We start from the raw sequence: 19,712 nt of genomic DNA, 5'->3' as shown, positions 1-19,712 counted from the left end.
TCTATTTCATCCAATTTCAGGCATTAAAATGACTCTAAACACACGTATTTTAGTTCCAAAAGTGATAATTCACATGCAATAGTCATTTACAGTCAAAAAATTAAACATTAAAAAACTTACCATTTCTGTCCATCTGGAGAAAGTTCGACAGGTCACGGGTCATCGTTTTTCATCAGAAAATTGATTTTTTGGACTGGAGAAAATTTGATTCAAAATTTCATTTGGATTGTGCCTCATTTTAAATAACTACTTTTTGAATCCTCAATGTGACCAAAATTGCCATTTTTACAGACTTTTTCTCCTACTCTGAAGCTTCTATTTCGACCAATTTCAGGCATTAAAATGACTCTAAACACTCTTACTTTAGTTCTAACAGTTCTAATTCACATGCAATAGTCATTTACAGTCAAAAAACAAAACATTAAAAAGTTTCCATTTCTGACCATTTGGAGGAAGTTCGACAGGTCACGGGTCATCGTTTTTCATCAGAAAATTGATTTTTTTGGACTGTAGAAAAATTGATTCAAAATGTCATTTGGATTGTGCGTCATGTTGAATAACTACTTTTTGAAGCCTCAATGTGACCAAAATTGCCATTTTTACAGACTTTTTCTCCTACTCAGAAGCTTCTATTTCGACCAATTGCAGGCATTAAAATGACTCTAAACACACTTATTTTAGTTCTAACAGTTCTAATTCACATGCAGTAGTCATTTACAGTCAAAAAACAAAACATTAAAAAATTTCCATTTCTGACCATTTGGGGGAAGTTCGACAGGTCACAGGTCATCGTTTTTCATCAGAAAATTGATTTTTTGGACTGTAGAAAAATTGATTCAAAATGTCATTTGGATTGTGCCACATGTTAAATAACTACTTTTTGAAGCCTCAATGTGACCAAAATTGCCATTTTTACAGACTTTTTCTCCTACTCAGAAGCTTCTATTTCGACCAATTTCAGGCATTAAAATGTCTCTAAACACACGTATTTTAGTTCCAAAAGTGATAATTCACATGCAATAGTCATTTACAGTCTGTGAATACGCATGAAAGTCAGTCTCAACTTACCCTTTCTCAAACGATAGCACTATCATTTACAAGTGTCTCCTTTTATTTCGTCCCAGCTTTTGACACGTCTTACAGGAAGTCAGCCCTTATTTATATATTTCTGCAGTGGCTGAAGCTTAATGAGAAAGAGTAACAAGTTGTTCATAACAACATAAGAAACACATTGTGCATTTTCTCTCAAATACTCATTCACTTTGTGCCAATAGAAATACCAAGGTGAATACCTAGGCCACAGATTCAAGCTAAAGATCTTCCTGTTGAATGCAAGGCGCAATAAAACCTGCATAATGCTGGCCTAAAGCATTCCTTGCATAGCCTCTAACATCATACCATAACTGAGCTGCTAGCAGCAAGCTAACCAATACCTTTCTGGAATGAGAATTACATGTGCTTATCTGCTCAATCAGTGCTCGATGAGGCTCGATCAGGCGAGACTTAGAAAAGGTGGAAAGGGTCCAAGTGGATGCCCCTTCCTTTTTAGGGTGGGTCCTGCTGACTATCATAGGATTGCTTGTAAAAGTGGTCAGGGTCAGAGGAAAAGCTGCCAACACTTCTTAGCGTTCTCTATAGATGCAGCCATTTTCTGTGTCTGTAATGTCGGCCTTTTCCCAGAAGTCTCTATTCTGCCTATGCAAATTAACAAAAGCAGTGCTTATTCCTCACTTGCTCAAATGTCCTTCCTGTCCAGAAAGCTCTGATTAAGCATGCTTATTTTCTTTTTCTGGGATATTTTAAATTGTTTCGCTGTCCAGTCTGTGGCAGTAGAAAGCTGCTTATGATGCCAGGTTTTGATGAATCCCCAAGGTACAAGTACAGAGGAATATATCAGTCTGTAGGATATGGAACTTTTAGCTAACACATCACAATATGTGATGCTTGCCAAGAAAACACTTCATTCTGGAGCGCTGATGATCAGAAAATTCTGCTCCTAAAGGATGAAAAGACAGCTTGATTGAAATAAAGTCTGTTTATATTGACGCTCTCTCTCTCCCTATATATACATACATGCGTACGCACACACACACAGGTATGCCATGCATTTCTTCAGATTTGTTTCAACCATTTACCATTTATTGGAGAATCCCTACTTTTCAAGTGACTGCAAATGAAGTCATCTCTGGCACTTTTTGTGCAAAGTAAGAGACACACATGACACCTTTTTATAAAAGTCATCGGTTTCTTTGTTACTGTGTACTTTCAAAGCATGGGGCTTTCACACGCCAGGTAAACCTGATTACCACGACACAACAAAAGCAGATGCAGCTTTCTTATCTATGTCGTGATAGAACAGTTGTGAATTGAGTAAAAGAAGGGCCCTGATGTGATACTTATTACATGCAGCCTGTAAGATAGTCAAACATGCAGGCTAGGAAGGAAGATGCAAATATAAATGTATTAGAAAAACACCTAAAGGCGAGTGATATGCTTTCATTCATGCATGGCTAGGAAAAATCACCATACTGTTGCAAACATTCTTACACCACCGACTGGAAATAAATGATTCTGACATTAAACGTAAAGATGACAATGCATTTGTATCATCACCTTGAGAAGAATCATCTTGGAATTGAGCCGAGGGCCTCTGCACTCAAAGCCAGAAACACTCCACTAAAATAAGATTCCTGTTGGTGCCAACAATTCTCCATGTTAATGCTTGTTCTAGGTGAGCAGTGAACCGATTGCAGGGCTCTTTTGAAAGCAAGGTCTGAGAACCAACAGATACATCCACACGCCGATTACTTTAGTGTTTTGAGAGAATTCTCTTTCTTGGAACGAGATTGCATGAAATAATCTTCAGGGCTTGGACAATTCCATGGCAAAACGGCACCTATCAACATTGTAGCCAACACAATATAAAAACTGTTTTTGCCCGGTTTCGAACCGGGGACCTTTTGCGTGTGAGGCGAACGTGATAACCACTACACTACAGAAACAGATACTTACAGTTGATTTTTCTGTAATGAAACTGCTCAGAACTGGCTATTCCAAGGGCCTCTGGCTTTAGATTTCTTTCATGCAACCTGCCCGACATCCCTAGCTGAACGCTCGTACATGCCATGCAAGACCAGAATTTTTGTAAAATTCGTAAAGAGAAATGTTTGGTATTAGCTCAGACTGGGCAGGGCTGAAGCATGAGACTCTAGCGCCATACAAGACCAGAATTTTTGTAAAATTCGTAAAGAGAAATGTTTGGTATTAGCTCAGACTGGGCAGGGCTGAAGCATGAGACTCCAGCAAAGAATTAGCCACTACTGCAAAGAAAAAATTGATGTTGGCTTTGAAACGCAAACTTCAAAACAACTTGAAAAGAGTATCAAGAAAAGGGCTCGTCCGGGATTTGAACCCGGGACCTCTCGCACCCAAAGCGAGAATCATACCCCTAGACCAACGAGCCCTCAAAATCCTCTTACCTCTCAAAAGCTAATACCGGCTCTAAGCCCGCAATGAAGATCATGCTGGTATCTTTATCATGCTTGGTCTGTGAATATGCATGAAAGTCAGTCTCAACTTACCCTTTCTCAAACGATAGCACTATCATTTACAAGTGTCTCCTTTTATTTCGTCCCAGCTTTGGACACGTCTTACAGGAAGTCAGCCCATATTTATATATTTCTGCAGTGGCTGAAGCTTAATGAGAAAGAGTAACAAGTTGTTCATAACAACATAAGAAACACATTGTGCATTTTCTCTCAAATACTCATTCACTTTGTGCCAATAGAAATACCAAGGTGAATACCTAGGCCACAGATTCAAGCTAAAGATCTTCCTGTTGAATGCAAGGCGCAATAAAAACTGCATAATGCTGGACTAAAGCATTCCTTGCATAGCCTCTAACATCATAACATAACTGAGCTGCTAGCAGCAAGCTAACCAATACCTTTCTGAAATGAGAATTACATGTGCTTATCTGCTCAATCAGTGCTCGATGAGGCTCGATCAGGCGAGACTTAGAAAAGGTGGAAAGGGTCCAAGTGGATGCCCCTTACTTTTTAGGGTGTGTCCTGCTGACTATCATAGGATTGCTTGTAAAAGTGGTCAGGGTCAGAGGAAAAGCTGCCAACACTTCTTAGCGTTCTCTATAGATGCAGCCATTTTATGTGTCTGTAATTTCGGCCTTTTCCCAGAAGTCTCTATTCTGCCTATGCAAATTAACAAAAGCAGTGCTTATTCCTCACTTGCTCAAATGTCCTTCCTGTCCAGAAAGCTCTGATTAAGCATGCTTATTTTCTTTTTCTGGGATATTTTAAATTGTTTCGCTGTCCAGTCTGTGGCAGTAGAAAGCTGCTTATGATGCCAGGTTTTGATGAATCCCCAAGGTACAAGTACAGAGGAATATATCAGTCTGTAGGATATGGAACTTTTAGCTAACACATCACAATATGTGATGCTTGCCAAGAAAACACTACGTTCTGGAGCGCTGATGATCAGAACATTCTGCTCCTAAAGGATAGAAAAGACAGCTTGATTGAAATAAAGTCTGTTTATATTGACGCTCTCTCTCTCCCTATATATACATACATGCGTACACACACACACACAGGTATGCCATGCATTTCTTCAGATTTGTTTCAACCATTTACCATTTATTGGAGAATCCCTACTTTGAAGTGACTGCAAATGAAGTCATCTCTGGCACTTTTTGTGCAAAGTAAGAGACACACATGACACCTTTTTATAAAAGTCATCGGTTTCTTTGTTACTGTGTACTTTCAAAGCATGGGGCTTTCACACGCCAGGTAAACCTGATTACCACTACACAACAAAAGCAGATGCAGCTTTCTTATCTATGTCGTGATAGAACAGTTGTGAATTGAGTAAAAGAAGGGCCCTGATGTGATACTTATTACATGCAGCCTGTAAGATAGTCAAACATGCAGGCTAGGAAGGAAGATGCAAATATAAATGTATTAGAAAAACACCTAAAGGCGAGTGATATGCTTTCATTCATGCATGGCTAGGAAAAATCACCATACTGTTGCAAACATTCTTACACCACCGACTGGAAATAAATGATTCTGACATTAAACGTAAAGATGACAATGCATTTGTATCATCACCTTGAGAAGAATCATCTTGGAATTGAGCCGAGGGCCTCTGCACTCAAAGCCAGAAACACTCCACTAAAATAAGATTCCTGTTGGTGCCAACAATTCTCCATGTTAATGCTTGTTCTAGGTGAGCAGTGAACCGATTGCAGGGCTCTTTTGAGAGCAAGGTCTGAGAACCAACAGATACATCCACACGCCGATTACTTTAGTGTTTTGAGAGAATTCCCTTTCTTGGAACGAGATTGCATGAAATAATCTTCAGGGCTTGGACAATTCCATGGCAAAACGGCACCTATCAACATTGTAGCCAACACAATATAACAACTGTTTCTGCCCGGTTTCGAACCGGGCACCTTTCGCGTGTGAGGCGAACGTGATAACCACTACACTACAGAAACAGATACTTACAGTTGATTTTTCTGTAATGAAACTGCTCAGAACTGGCTATTCCAAGGGCCTCTGGCTTTAGATTTCTTTCATGCAACCTGCCCGACATCCCTAGCTGAACGCTCGTACATGCCATGCAAGACCAGAATTTTTGTAAAATTCGTAAAGAGAAATGTTTGGTATTAGCTCAGACTGGGCAGGGCTGAAGCATGAGACTCTAGCGCCATACAAGACCAGAATTTTTGTAAAATTCGTCAAGAGAAATGTTTGGTATTAGCTCAGACTGGGCAGGGCTGAAGCATGAGACTCTAGCAAAGAATTATCCACTACTGCAAAGAAAAAATTTGATGTTGGCTTTGAAATGCAAACTTCAAAACAACTTGAAAGGAGTACCAAGAAAAGGGCTCGTCCGGGATTTGAACCCGGGACCTCTCGCAACCAAAGCGAGAATCATACCCCTAGACCAACGAGCCCTCAAAATCCTCTTACCTCTCAAAAGCTAATACCGGCTCTAAGCCCGCAATGAAGATCATGCTGGTATCTTTATCATGCTTGGTCTGTGAATACGCATGAAAGTCAGTCTCAACTTACCCTTTCTCAAACGATAGCACTATCATTTACAAGTGTCTCCTTTTATTTCGTCCCAGCTTTGGACACGTCTTACAGGAAGTCAGCCCTTATTTATATATTTCTGCAGAGGCTGAAGCTTAATGAGAAAGAGTAACAAGTTGTTCATAACAACATAAGAAACACATTGTGCATTTTCTCTCAAATACTCATTCACTTTGTGCCAATAGAAATACCAAGGTGAATACCTAGGCCACAGATTCAAGCTAAAGATCTTCCTGTTGAATGCAAGGCGCAATAAAAACTGCATAATGCTGGACTAAAGCATTCCTTGCATAGCCTCTAACATCATAACATAACTGAGCTGCTAGCAGCAAGCTAACCAATACCTTTCTGAAATGAGAATTAAATGTGCTTATCTGCTCAATCAGTGCTCGATGAGGCTCAATCAGGCGAGACTTAGAAAAGGTGGAAAGGGTCCAAGTGGATGCCCCTTCCTTTTTAGGGTGGGTCCTGCTGACTATCATAGGATTGCTTGTAAAAGTGGTTAGGGTCAGAGGAAAAGCTGCCAACACTTCTTAGCGTTCTCTATAGATGCAGCCATTTTCTGTGTCTGTAATTTCGGCCTTTTCCCAGAAGTCTCTATTCTGCCTATGCAAATTAACAAAAGCAGTGCTTATTCCTCACTTGCTCAAATGTCCTTCCTGTCCAGAAAGCCCTGATTAAGCATGCTTATTTTCTTTTTCTGGGATATTTTAAATTGTTTCGCTGTCCAGTCTGTGGCAGTAGAAAGCGGCTTATGATGCCAGGTTTTGATGAATCCCCAAGGTACAAGTACAGAGGAATATATCAGTCTGTAGGATATGGAACTTTTAGCTAACACATCACAATATGTGATGCTTGCCAAGAAAACACTACATTCTGGAGCGCTGATGATCAGAACATTCTGCTCCTAAAGGATAGAAAAGACAGCTTGATTGAAATAAAGTCTGTTTATATTGACGCTCTCTCTCTCCCTATATATACATACATGCGTACACACACACACACACACAGGTATGCTATGCATTTCTTCAGATTTGTTTCAACCATTTACCATTTATTGGAGAATCCCTACTTTTCAAGTGACTGCAAATGAAGTCATCTCTGGCACTTTTTGTGCAAAGTAAGAGACACACATGACACCTTTTTATAAAAGTCATCGGTTTCTTTGTTACTGTGTACTTTCAAAGCATGGGGCTTTCACACGCCAGGTAAACCTGATTACCACTACACAACAAAAGCAGATGCAGCTTTCTTATCTATGTCGTGATAGAACAGTTGTGAATTGAGTAAAAGAAGGGCCCTGATGTGATACTTATTACATGCAGCCTGTAAGATAGTCAAACATGCAGGCTAGGAAGGAAGATGCAAATATAAATGTATTAGAAAAACACCTAAAGGCGAGGGATATCCTTTCATTCATGCATGGCTAGGAAAAATCACCATACTGTTGCAAACATTCTTACACCACCGACTGGAAATAAATGATTCTGACATTAAACGTAAAGGTGACAATGCATTTGTATCATCACCTTGAGAAGAATCATCTTGGAATTGAGCCGAGGGCCTCTGCACTCACAGCCAGAAACACTCCACTAAAATAAGATTCCTGTTGGTGCCAACAATTCTCCATGTTAATGCTTGTTCTAGGTGAGCAGTGAACCGATTGCAGGGCTCTTTTGAAAGCAAGGTCTGAGAACCAACAGATACATCCACACGCCGATTACTTTAGTGTTTTGAGAGAATTCCCTTTCTTGGAACGAGATTGCATGAAATAATCTTCAGGGCTTGGACAATTCCATGGCAAAACGGCACCTATCAACATTGTAGCCAACACAATGTAACAACTGTTTCTGCCCGGTTTCGAACCGGGGACCTTTCGCGTGTGAGGCGAACGTGATAACGACTACACTACAGAAACAGATCTTACAGTTGATTTTTCTGTAATGAAACTGCGCAGAACTGGCTATTCCAAGGGCCTCTGGCTTTAGATTTCTTTCATGCAACCTGCCCGACATCCCTAGCTGAACGCTCGTACATGCCATGCAAGACCAGAATTTTTGTAAAATTCGTAAAGAGAAATGTTTGGTATTAGCTCAGACTGGGCAGGGCTGAAGCATGAGACTCTAGCGCCATACAAGACCAGAATTTTTGTAAAATTCGTCAAGAGAAATGTTTGGTATTAGCTCAGACTGGGCAGGGCTGAAGCATGAGACTCTAGCAAAGAATTAGCCACTACTGCAAAAAAAAAATTGATGTTGGCTTTGAAACTCAAACTTCAAAACAACTTGAAAAGAGTACCAAGAAAAGGGCTCGTCCGGGATTTGAACACGGGACCTCTCGCACCCAAAGCGAGAATCATACCCCTAGACCAACGAGCCCTCAAAATCCTCTTACCTCTCAAAAGCTAATACCGGCTCTAAGCCCGCAATGAAGATCATGCTGGTATCTTTATCATGCTTGGTCTGTGAATACGCATGAAAGTCAGTCTCAACTTACCCTTTCTCAAACGATAGCACTATCATTTGCAAGTGTCTCCTTTTATTTCGTCCCAGCTTTGGACACGTCTTACAGGAAGTCAGCCCTTATTTATATATTTCTGCAGTGGCTGAAGCTTAATGAGAAAGAGTAACAAATTGTTCATAACAACATAAGAAACACATTGTGCATTTTCTCTCAAATACTCATTCACTTTGTGCCAATAGAAATACCTAGGTGAATACCTAGGCCACAGATTCAAGCTAAAGATCTTCCTGTTGAATGCAAGGCGCAATAAAAACTGCATAATGCTGGACTAAAGCATTCCTTGCATAGCCTCTAACATCATAACATAACTGAGCTGCTAGCAGCGAGCTAACCAATACCTTTCTGAAATGAGAATTACATGTGCTTATCTGCTCAATCAGTGCTTGATGAGGCTCGATCAGGCGAGACTTAGAAAAGGTGGAAAGGGTCCAAGTGGATGCCCCTTCCTTTTTAGGGTGGGTCCTGCTGACTATCATAGGATTGCTTGTAAAAGTGGTCAGGGTCAGAGGAAAAGCTGCCAACACTTCTTAGCGTTCTCTATAGATTCAGCCATTTTCTGTGTCTGTAATTTCGGCCTTTTCCCAGAAGTCTCTATTCTGCCTATGCAAATTAACAAAAGCAGTGCTTATTCCTCACTTGCTCAAAGGTCCTTCCTGTCCAGAAAGCTCTGATTAAGCATGCTTATTTTCTTTTTCTGGGATATTTTAAATTGTTTCGCTGTCCAGTCTGTGGCAGTAGAAAGCTGCTTATGATGCCAGGTTTTGATGAATCCCCAAGGTACAAGTACAGAGGAATATATCAGTCTGTGGGATATGGAACTTTTAGCTAACACATCACAATATGTGATGCTTGCCAAGAAAACACTACATTCTGGAGCGCTGATGATCAGAACATTCTGCTCCTAAAGGATAGAAAAGACAGCTTGATTGAAATAAAGTCTGTTTATATTGACGCTCTCTCTCTCCCTATATATACATATATGCGTACACACACACACACAGGTATGCCATGCATTTCTTCAGATTTGTTTCAACCATTTACCATTTATTGGAGAATCCCTACTTTTCAAGTGACTGCAAATGAAGTCATCTCTGGCACTTTTTGTGCAAAGTAAGAGACACACATGACACCTTTTTATAAAAGTCATCGGTTTCTTTGTTACTGTGTACTTTCAAAGCATGGGGCTTTCACACGCCAGGTAAACCTGATTACCACTACACAACAAAAGCAGATGCAGCTTTCTTATCTATGTCGTGATAGAACAGTTGTGAATTGAGTAAAAGAAGGGCCCTGATGTGATACTTATTACATGCAGCCTGTAAGATAGTCAAACATGCAGGCTAGGAAGGAAGATGCAAATATAAATGTATTAGAAAAACACCTAAAGGCGAGTGATATGCTTTCATTCATGCATGGCTAGGAAAAATCACCATACTGTTGCAAACATTCGTACACCACCGACTGGAAATAAATGATTCTGACATTAAACGTAAAGGTGACAATGCATTTGTATCATCACCTTGAGAAGAATCATCTTGGAATTGAGCCGAGGGCCTCTGCACTCAAAGCCAGAAACACTCCACTAAAATAAGATTCCTGTTGGTGCCAACAATTCTCCATGTTAATGCTTGTTCTAGGTGAGCAGTGAACCGATTGCAGGGCTCTTTTGAAAGCAAGGTCTGAGAACCAACAGATACATCCACACGCCGATTACTTTAGTGTTTTGAGAGAATTCCCTTTCTTGGAACGAGATTGCATGAAATAATCTTCAGGGCTTGGACAATTCCATGGCAAAACGGCACCTATCAACATTGTAGCCAACACAATATAACAACTGTTTCTGCCCGGTTTCAAACCGGGGACCTTTCGCGTGTGAGGTGAACGTGATAACCACTACACTACAGAAACAAATACTTACAGTTGATTTTTCTGTAATGAAACTGCTCAGAACTGGCTATTCCAAGGGCCTCTGGCTTTAGATTTCTTTCATGCAACCTGCCCGACATCCCTAGCTGAACGCTCGTACATGCCATGCAAGACCAGAATTTTTGTAAAATTCGTAAAGAGAAATGTTTGGTATTAGCTCAGACTGGGCAGGGTTGAAGCATGAGACTCTAGCAAAGAATTATCCACTACTGCAAAGAAAAAATTGATGTTGGCTTTGAAACGCAAACTTCAAAACAACTTGAAAAGAGTACCAAGAAAAGGGCTCGTCCGCGATTTGAACCCAGGACCTCTCGCACCCAAAGCGAGAATCATACCCCTAGACCAACGAGCCCTCAAAATCCTCTTACCTCTCAAAAGCTAATACCGGCTCTAAGCCCGCAATGAAGATCATGCTGGTATCTTTATCATGCTTGGTCTGTGAATACGCATGAAAGTCAGTCTCAACTTACCCTTTCTCAAACGATAGCACTATCATTTACAAGTGTCTCCTTTTATTTCGTCCCAGCTTTGGACACGTCTTACAGGAAGTCAGCCCTTATTTATATATTTCTGCAGTGGCTGAAGCTTAATGAGAAAGAGTAACAAGTTGTTCATAACAACATAAGAAACACATTGTGCATTTTCTCTCAAATACTCATTCACTTTGTGCCAATAGAAATACCAAGGTGATTACCTAGGCCACAGATTCAAGCTAAAGATCTTCCTGTTGAATGCAAGGCGCAATAAAAACTGCATAATGCTGGACTAAAGCATTCCTTGCATAGCCTCTAACATCATAACATAACTGAGCTGCTAGCAGCAAGCTAACCAATACCTTTCTGAAATGAGAATTACATGTGCTTATCTGCTCAATCAGTGCTCGATGAGGCTCGATCAGGCGAGACTTAGAAAAGGTGGAAAGGGTCCAAGTGGATGCCCCTTCCTTTTTGGGGTGGGTCCTGCTGACTATCATAGGATTGCTTGTAAAAGTGGTCAGGGTCAGAGGAAAAGCTGCCAACACTTCTTAGCGTTCTCTATAGATGCAGCCATTTTCTGTGTCTGTAATTTCGGCCATTTCGAAGAAGTCTCTATTCTGCCTATGCAAATTAACAAAAGCAGTGCTTATTCCTCACTTGCTCAAATGTCCTTCCTGTCCAGAAAGCTCTGATTAAGCATGCTTATTTTCTTTTTCTGGGATATTTTAAATTGTTTCGCTGTCCAGTCTGTGGCAGTAGAAAGCTGCTTATGATGCAAGGTTTTGATGAATCCCCAAGGTACAAGTACAGAGGAATATATCAGTCTGTAGGATATGGAACTTTTAGCTAACACATCACAATATGTGATGCTTGCCAAGAAAACACTTAATTTCTGGAGCGCTGATGATCAGAAAATTCTGCTCCTAAAGGATGAAAAGACAGCTTGATTGAAATAAAGTCTGTTTATATTGACGCTCTCTCTCTCCCTATATATACATACATGCGTACACACACACACACAGGTATGCCATGCATTTCTTCAGATTTGTTTCAACCATTTACCATTTATTGGAGAATCCCTACTTTTCAAGTGACTGCAAATGAAGTCATCTCTGGCACTTTTTGTGCAAAGTAAGAGACACACATGACACCTTTTTATAAAAGTCATCGGTTTCTTTGTTACTGTGTACTTTCAAAGCATGGGGCTTTCACACGCCAGGTAAACCTGATTACCACTACACAACAAAAGCAGACGCAGCTTTCTTATCTATGACGTGATAGAACAGTTGTGAATTGAGTAAAAGAAGGGCCCTGATTGGTTACTTATTACATGCAGCCTGTAAGATAGTCAAACATGCAGGCTAGGAAGGAAGATGCAAATATAAATGTATTAGAAAAACACCTAAAGGCGAGTGATATGCTTTCATTCATGCATGGCTAGGAAAAATCACCATACTGTTGCAAACATTCTTACACCACCGACTGGAAATAAATGATTCTGACATTAAACGTAAAGGTGACAATGCATTTGTATCATCACCTTGAGAAGAATCATCTTGGAATTGAGCCGAGGGCCTCTGCACTCAAAGCCAGAAACACTCCACTAAAATAAGATTCCTGTTGGTGCCAACAATTCTCCATGTTAATGCTTGTTCTAGGTGAGCAGTGAACCGATTGCAGGGCTCTTTTGAAAGCAAGGTCTGAGAACCAACAGAAACATCCACACGCCGATTACTTTAGTGTTTTGAGAGAATTCCCTTTCTTGGAACGAGATTGCATGAAATAATCTTCAGGGCTTGGACAATTCCATGGCAAAACGGCACCTATCAACATTGTAGCCAACACAATATAACAACTGTTTCTGCCCACTTTCGAACCGGGGACCTTTCGCGTGTGAGGCGAACGTGATAACCACTACACTACAGAAACAGATACTTAAAGTTGATTTTTCTGTAATGAAACTGCTCAGAACTGGCTATTCCAAGGGCCTATGGCTTTAGATTTCTTTCATGCAACCTGCCCGACATCCATAGCTGAAGGCTCGTACATGCCATGCAAGACCAGAATTTTTGTAAAATTCGTAAAGAGAAATGTTTGGTATTAGCTCAGACTGGGCAGGGCTGAAGCATGAGACTCTAGCGCCATACAATACCAGAATTTTTGTAAAATTTGTCAAGAGAAATGTTTGGTATTAGCTCAGACTGGGCAGGGCTGAAGCATGAGACTCTAGCAAAGAATTATCCACTACTGCAAAGAAAAAATTGATGTTGGCTTTGAAACGCAAACTTCAAAACAACTTGAAAAGAGTACCAAGAAAAGGGCTCGTCCGGGATTTGAACCCGGGACCTCTCGCACCCAAAGCGAGAATCATACCCCTAGACCAACGAGCCCTCAAAATCCTCTTACCTCTCAAAAGCTAATACTGGCTCTAAGCCCGCAATGAAGATCATGCTGGTATCTTTATCATGCTTGGTCTGTGAATACGCATGAAAGTCAGTCTCAACTTACCCTTTCTCAAACGATAGCACTATCATTTACAAGTGTCTCCTTTTATTTCGTCCCAGCTTTGGACACGTCTTACAGGAAGTCAGCCCTTATTTATATATTTCTGCAGTGGCTGAAGCTTAATGAGAAAGAGTAACAAGTTGTTCATAACAACATAAGAAACACATTGTGCATTTTCTCTCAAATACTCATTCACTTTGTGCCAATAGAAATACCAAGGTGAATACCTAGGCCACAGATTCAAGCTAAAGATCTTCCTGTTGAATGCAAGGCGCAATAAAAACTGCATAATGCTGGACTAAAGCATTCCTTGCATAGCCTCTAACATCATAACATAACTGAGCTGCTAGCAGCAAGCTAACCAATACCTTTCTGAAATGAGAATTACATGTGCTTATCTGCTCAATCAGTGCTCGATGAGGCTCGATCAGGCGAGACTTAGAAAAGGTGGAAAGGGTCCAAGTGGATGCCCCTTCCTTTTTAGGGTGGGTCCTGCTGACTATCATAGGATTGCTTGTAAAAGTGGTCAGGGTCAGAGGAAAAGCTGCCAACACTTAGCGTTCTCTATAGATGCAGCCATTTTCTGTGTCTGTAATTTCGGCCTTTTCCCAGAAGTCTCTATTCTGCCTATGCAAATTAACAAAAGCAGTGCTTATTCCTCACTTGCTCAAATGTCCTTCCTGTCCAGAAAGCTCTGATTAAGCATGCTTATTTTCTTTTTCTGGGCTATTTTAAATTGTTTTGCTGTCCAGTCTGTGGCAGTAGAAAGCTGCTTATGATGCCAGGTTTTGATGAATCCCCAAGGTACAAGTACAGAGGAATATATCAGTCTGTAGGATATGGAACTTTTAGCTAACACATCACAATATGTGATGCTTGCCAAGAAAACACTACATTCTGGAGCGCTGATGATCAGAACATTCTGCTCCTAAAGGATAGAAAAGACAGCTTGATTGAAATAAAGTCTGTTTATATTGACGCTCTCTCTCTCCCTATATATACATACATGCGTACACACACACCCACAGGTATGCTATGCATTTCTTCAGATTTGTTTCAACCATTTACCATTTATTGGAGAATCCCTACTTTTCAAGTGACTGCAAATGAAGTCATCTCTGGCACTTTTTCTGCAAAGTAAGAGACACACATGACACCTTTTTATAAAAGTCATCGGTTTCTTTGTTACTGTGTACTTTCAAAGCATGGGGCTTTCACACGCCAGGTGAACCTGATTACCACTACACAACAAAAGCAGATGCAGCTTTCTTATCTATGTCGTGATAGAACAGTTGTGAATTGAGTAAAAGAAGGGCCCTGATGTGATACTTATTACATGCAGCCTGTAAGATAGTCAAACATGCAGGCTAGGAAGGAAGATGCAAATATAAATGTATTAGAAAAACACCTAAAGGCGAGTGATATGCTTTCATTCATGCATGGCTAGGAAAAATCACCATACTGTTGCAAACATTCTTACACCACCGACTGGAAATAAATGATTCTGACATTAAACGTAAAGGTGACAATGCATTTGTATCATCACCTTGAGAAGAATCATCTTGGAATTGAGCCGAGGGCCTCTGCACTCAAAGCCAGAAACACTCCACTAAAATAAGATTCCTGTTGGTGCCAACAATTCTCCATGTTAGTGCTTGTTCTAGGTGAGCAGTGAACCGATTGCAGGGCTCTTTTGAAAGCAAGGTCTGAGAACCAACAGAAACAGCCACACGCCGATTACTTTAGTGTTTTGAGAGAATTCCCTTTCTTGGAACGAGATTGCATGAAATAATCTTCAGGGCTTGGACAATTCCATGGCAAAACGGCACCTATCAACATTGTAGCCAACACAATATAACAACTGTTTCTGCCTGGTTTCGAACCGGGAACCTTTCGCATGTGAGGCGAACGTGATAACCACTACACTACAGAAACAGATACTTACAGTTGGTTTTTCTGTAATGAAACTGCTCAGAACTGGCTATTCCAAGGGCCTCTGGCTTTAGATTTCTTTCATGCAACCTGCCCGACATCCCTAGCTGAACGCTCTACATACCATGCAAGACCAGAATTTTTGTAAAATTCGTAAAGAGAAATGTTTGGTATTACCTCAGACTGGGCAGGGCTGAAGCATGAGACTCTAGCGCCATACAAGACCAGAATTTTTGTAAAATTCGTCAAGAGAAATGTTTGGTATTAGCTCAGACTGGGCAGGGCTGAAGCATGAGACTCTAGCAAAGAATTATCCACTACTGCAAAGAAAAAATTAATGTTGGCTTTGAAACGCAAACTTCAAAACAACTTGAAAAGAGTACCAAGAAAAGGGCTCGTCCGGGATTTGAACCCGGGACCTCTCGCACCCAAAGCGAGAATCATACCCCTAGACCAACGAGCCCTCAAAATCCTCTTACCTCTCAAAAGCTAATACCGGCTCTAAGCCCGCAATGAAGATCATGCTGGTATCTTTATCATGCTTGGTCTGTGAATACGCATGAAAGTCAGTCTCAACTTACCCTTTCTCAAACGATAGCACTATCATTTACAAGTGTCTCCTTTTATTTCGTCCCAGCTTTGGACACGTCTTACAGGAAGTCAGCCCTTTTTTATATATTTCGGCAGTGGCTGAAGCTTAACGAGAAAGAGTAACAAGTTGTTCATAACAACATAAGAAACACATTGTGCATTTTCTCTCAAATACTCATTCACTTTGTGCCAATAGAAATACCAAGGTGAATACCTAGGCCACAGATTCAAGTTAAAGATCTTCCTGTTGAATGCAAGGCGCAAAAAAAACTGCATAATGCTGGACTAAAACATTCCTTGCATAGCCTCTAACATCATAACATAACTGAGCTGCTAGCAGCAAGCTAACCAATACCTTTCTGAAATGAGAATTACATGTGCTTATCTGCTGATTCAGTGCTCGATGAGGCTCGATCAGGCGAGACTTAGAAAAGGTGGAAAGGGTCCAAGTGGATGCCCCTTCCTTTTTAGGGTGGGTCCTGCTGACTATCATAGGATTGCTTGTAAAAGTGGTCAGGGTCAGAGGAAAAGCTGCCAACTCTTCTTAGCGTTCTCTATAGATGCAGCCATTTTCTGTGTCTGTAATTTCGGCCTTTTCCCAGAAGTCTCTATTCTGCCTATGCAAATTAACAAAAGCAGTGCTTATTCCTCACTTGCTCAAATGTCCTTCCTGTCCAGAAAGCTCTGATTAAGCATGCTTATTTTCTTTTTCTGGGATATTTTAAATTGTTTCGCTGTCCAGTCTGTGGCAGTAGAAAGCGGCTTATGATGCCAGGTTTTGATGAATCCCCAAGGTACAAGTACAGAGGAATATATCAGTCTGTAGGATATGGAACTTTTAGCTAACACATCACAATATGTGATGCTTGCCAAGAAAACACTACATTCTGGAGCGCTGATGATCAGAACATTCTGCTCCTAAAGGATAGAAAAGACAGCTTGATTGAAATAAAGTCTGTTTATATTGACGCTCTCTCTCTCCCTATATATACATACATGCGTACACACACACACACAGGTATGCTATGCATTTCTTCAGATTTGTTTCAACCATTTACCATTTATTGGAGAATCCCTACTTTTCAAGTGACTGCAAATGAAGTCATCTCTGGCACTTTTTGTGCAAAGTAAGAGACACACATGACACCTTTTTATAAAAGTCATCGGTTTCTTTGTTACTGTGTACTTTCAAAGCATGGGGCTTTCACACGCCAGGTAAACCTGATTACCACTACACAACAAAAGCAGATGCAGCTTTCTCATCTATGTCGTGATAGAACAGTTGTGAATTGTGTAAAAGAAGGGCCCTGATGTGATACTTATTACATGCAGCCTGTAAGATAGTCAAACATGCAGGCTAGGAAGGAAGATGCAAATATAAATGTATTAGAAAAACACATAAAGGCGAGGGATATGCTTTCATTCATGCATGGCTAGGAAAAATCACCATACTGTTGCAAACATTCTTACACCACCGACTGGAAATAAATGATTCTGACATTAAACGTAAAGGTGACAATGCATTTGTATCATCACCTTGAGAAGAATCATCTTGGAATTGAGCCGAGGGCCTCTGCACTCAAAGCCAGAAACACTCCACTAAAATAAGATTCCTGTTGGTGCCAACAATTCTCCATGTTAATGCTTGTTCTAGGTGAGCAGTGAACCGATTGCAGGGCTCTTTTGAAAGCAAGGTCTGAGAACCAACAGATACATCCACACGCCGATTACTTTAGTGTTTTGAGAGAATTCCCTTTCTTGGAACGAGATTGCATGAAATAATCTTCAGGGCTTGGACAATTCCATGGCAAAACAGCACCTATCAACTTTGTAGCCAACACAATGTAACAACTGTTTCTGCCCGGTTTCGAACCGGGGACCTTTCGCGTGTGGGGCGAACGTGATAACGACTACACTACAGAAACAGATACTTACAGTTGATTTTTCTGTAATGAAACTGCGCAGAACTGGCTATTCCAAGGGCCTCTGGCTTTAGATTTCTTTCATGCAACCTGCCCGACATCCCTAGCTGAACGCTCGTACATGCCATGCAAGACCAGAATTTTTGTAAAATTCGTAAAGAGAAATGTTTGGTATTAGCTCAGACTGGGCAGGGCTGAAGCATGAGACTCTAGCGCCATACAAGACCAGAATTTTTGTAAAATTCGTCAAGAGAAATGTTTGGTATTAGCTCAGACTGGGCAGGGCTGAAGCATAAGACTCTAGCAAAGAATTAGCCACTACTGCAAAAAAAAAATTGATGTTGGCTTTGAAACTCAAACTTCAAAACAACTTGAAAAGAGTACCAAGAAAAGGGCTCGTCCGGGATTTGAACCCGGGACCTCTCGCACCCAAAGCGAGAATCATACCCCTATACCAACGAGCCCTCAAAATCCTCTTACCTCTCAAAAGCTAATACCGGCTCTAAGCCCGCAATGAAGATCATGCTGGTATCTTTATCATGCTTGGTCTGTGAATACGCATGAAAGTCAGTCTCAACTTACCCTTTCTCAAACGATAGCACTATCATTTACAAGTGTCTCCTTTTATTTCGTCCCAGCTTTGGACACGTCTTACAGGAAATCAGCCCATATTTATATATTTCTGCAGTGGCTGAAACTTAATGAGAAAGAGTAACAAGTTGTTCATAACAACATAAGAAACACATTGTGCATTTTCTCTCAAATACTCATTCACTTTGTGACAATAGAAATACCAAGGTGAATACCTAGGCCACAGATTCAAGCTAAAGATCTTCCTGTTGAATGCAAGGCGCAATAAAAACTGCATAATGCTGGACTAAAGCATTCCTTGCATAGCCTCTAACATCATAACATAACTGAGCTGCTAGCAGCAAGCTAACCAATACCTTTCTGAAATGAGAATTACATGTGCTTATCTGCTCAATCAGTGCTCGATGAGGCTCGATCAGGCGAGACTTAGAAAAGGTGAGAAGGGTCCAAGTGGATGCCCCTTACTTTTTATGGTGTGTCCTGCTGACTATCATAGGATTGCTTGTAAAAGTGGTCAGGGTCAGAGGAAAAGCTGCCAACACTTCTTAGCGTTCTCTATAGATGCAGCCATTTTATGTGTCTGTAATTTCGGCCTTTTCCCAGAAGTCTCTATTCTGCCTATGCATATTAACAAAAGCAGTGCTTATTCCTCACTTGCTCAAATGTCCTTCCTGTCCAGAAAGCTCTGATTAAGCATGCTTATTTTCTTTTTCTGGGATATTTTAAATTGTTTCGCTGTCCAGTCTGTGGCAGTAGAAAGCTGCTTATGATGCCAGGTTTTGATGAATCCCCAAGGTACAAGTACAGAGGAATATATCAGTCTGTAGGATATGGAACTTTTAGCTAACACATCACAATATGTGATGCTTGCCAAGAAAACACTACATTCTGGAGCGCTGATGATCAGAACATTCTGCTCCTAAAGGATAGAAAAGACAGCTTGATTGAAATAAAGTCTGTTTATATTGACGCTCTCTCTCTCCCTATATATACATACATGCGTACACACACACACACAGGTATGCCATGCATTTCTTCAGATTTGTTTCAACCATTTACCATTTATTGGAGAATCCCTACTTTTCAAGTGACTGCAAATGAAGTCATCTCTGGCACTTTTTGTGCAAAGT

The 19,712-nt window shown here is 40.7% G+C and overlaps 3 non-coding genes across 3 annotated transcripts; all 3 read right to left on the bottom strand.

The window, feature by feature from the left end:
* Window positions 1-3,391: 3,391 nt before the first annotated feature.
* TRNAP-UGG (transfer RNA proline (anticodon UGG)) lies at window positions 3,392-3,463 on the bottom strand. The gene has a single exon. It is a non-coding gene; the product is annotated as a tRNA-Pro (tRNA).
* Window positions 3,464-13,359: 9,896 nt separating this feature from the next.
* On the bottom strand, window positions 13,360-13,431 carry TRNAP-UGG (transfer RNA proline (anticodon UGG)). Its single transcript has one exon. It is a non-coding gene; the product is annotated as a tRNA-Pro (tRNA).
* Window positions 13,432-15,869: 2,438 nt separating this feature from the next.
* Window positions 15,870-15,941, bottom strand: TRNAP-UGG (transfer RNA proline (anticodon UGG)). The gene has a single exon. It is a non-coding gene; the product is annotated as a tRNA-Pro (tRNA).
* Window positions 15,942-19,712: the final 3,771 nt, after the last annotated feature.

The sequence above is a fragment of the Triturus cristatus genome, chromosome 8 (assembly GCF_964204655.1).
Source record: "Triturus cristatus chromosome 8, aTriCri1.1, whole genome shotgun sequence".
Classification (NCBI taxonomy): domain Eukaryota; kingdom Metazoa; phylum Chordata; class Amphibia; order Caudata; family Salamandridae; genus Triturus; species Triturus cristatus.
The sequence above is the reverse complement of the archived record's forward strand: the minus strand, read 5'-3'. Positions and strand labels throughout refer to the sequence as shown.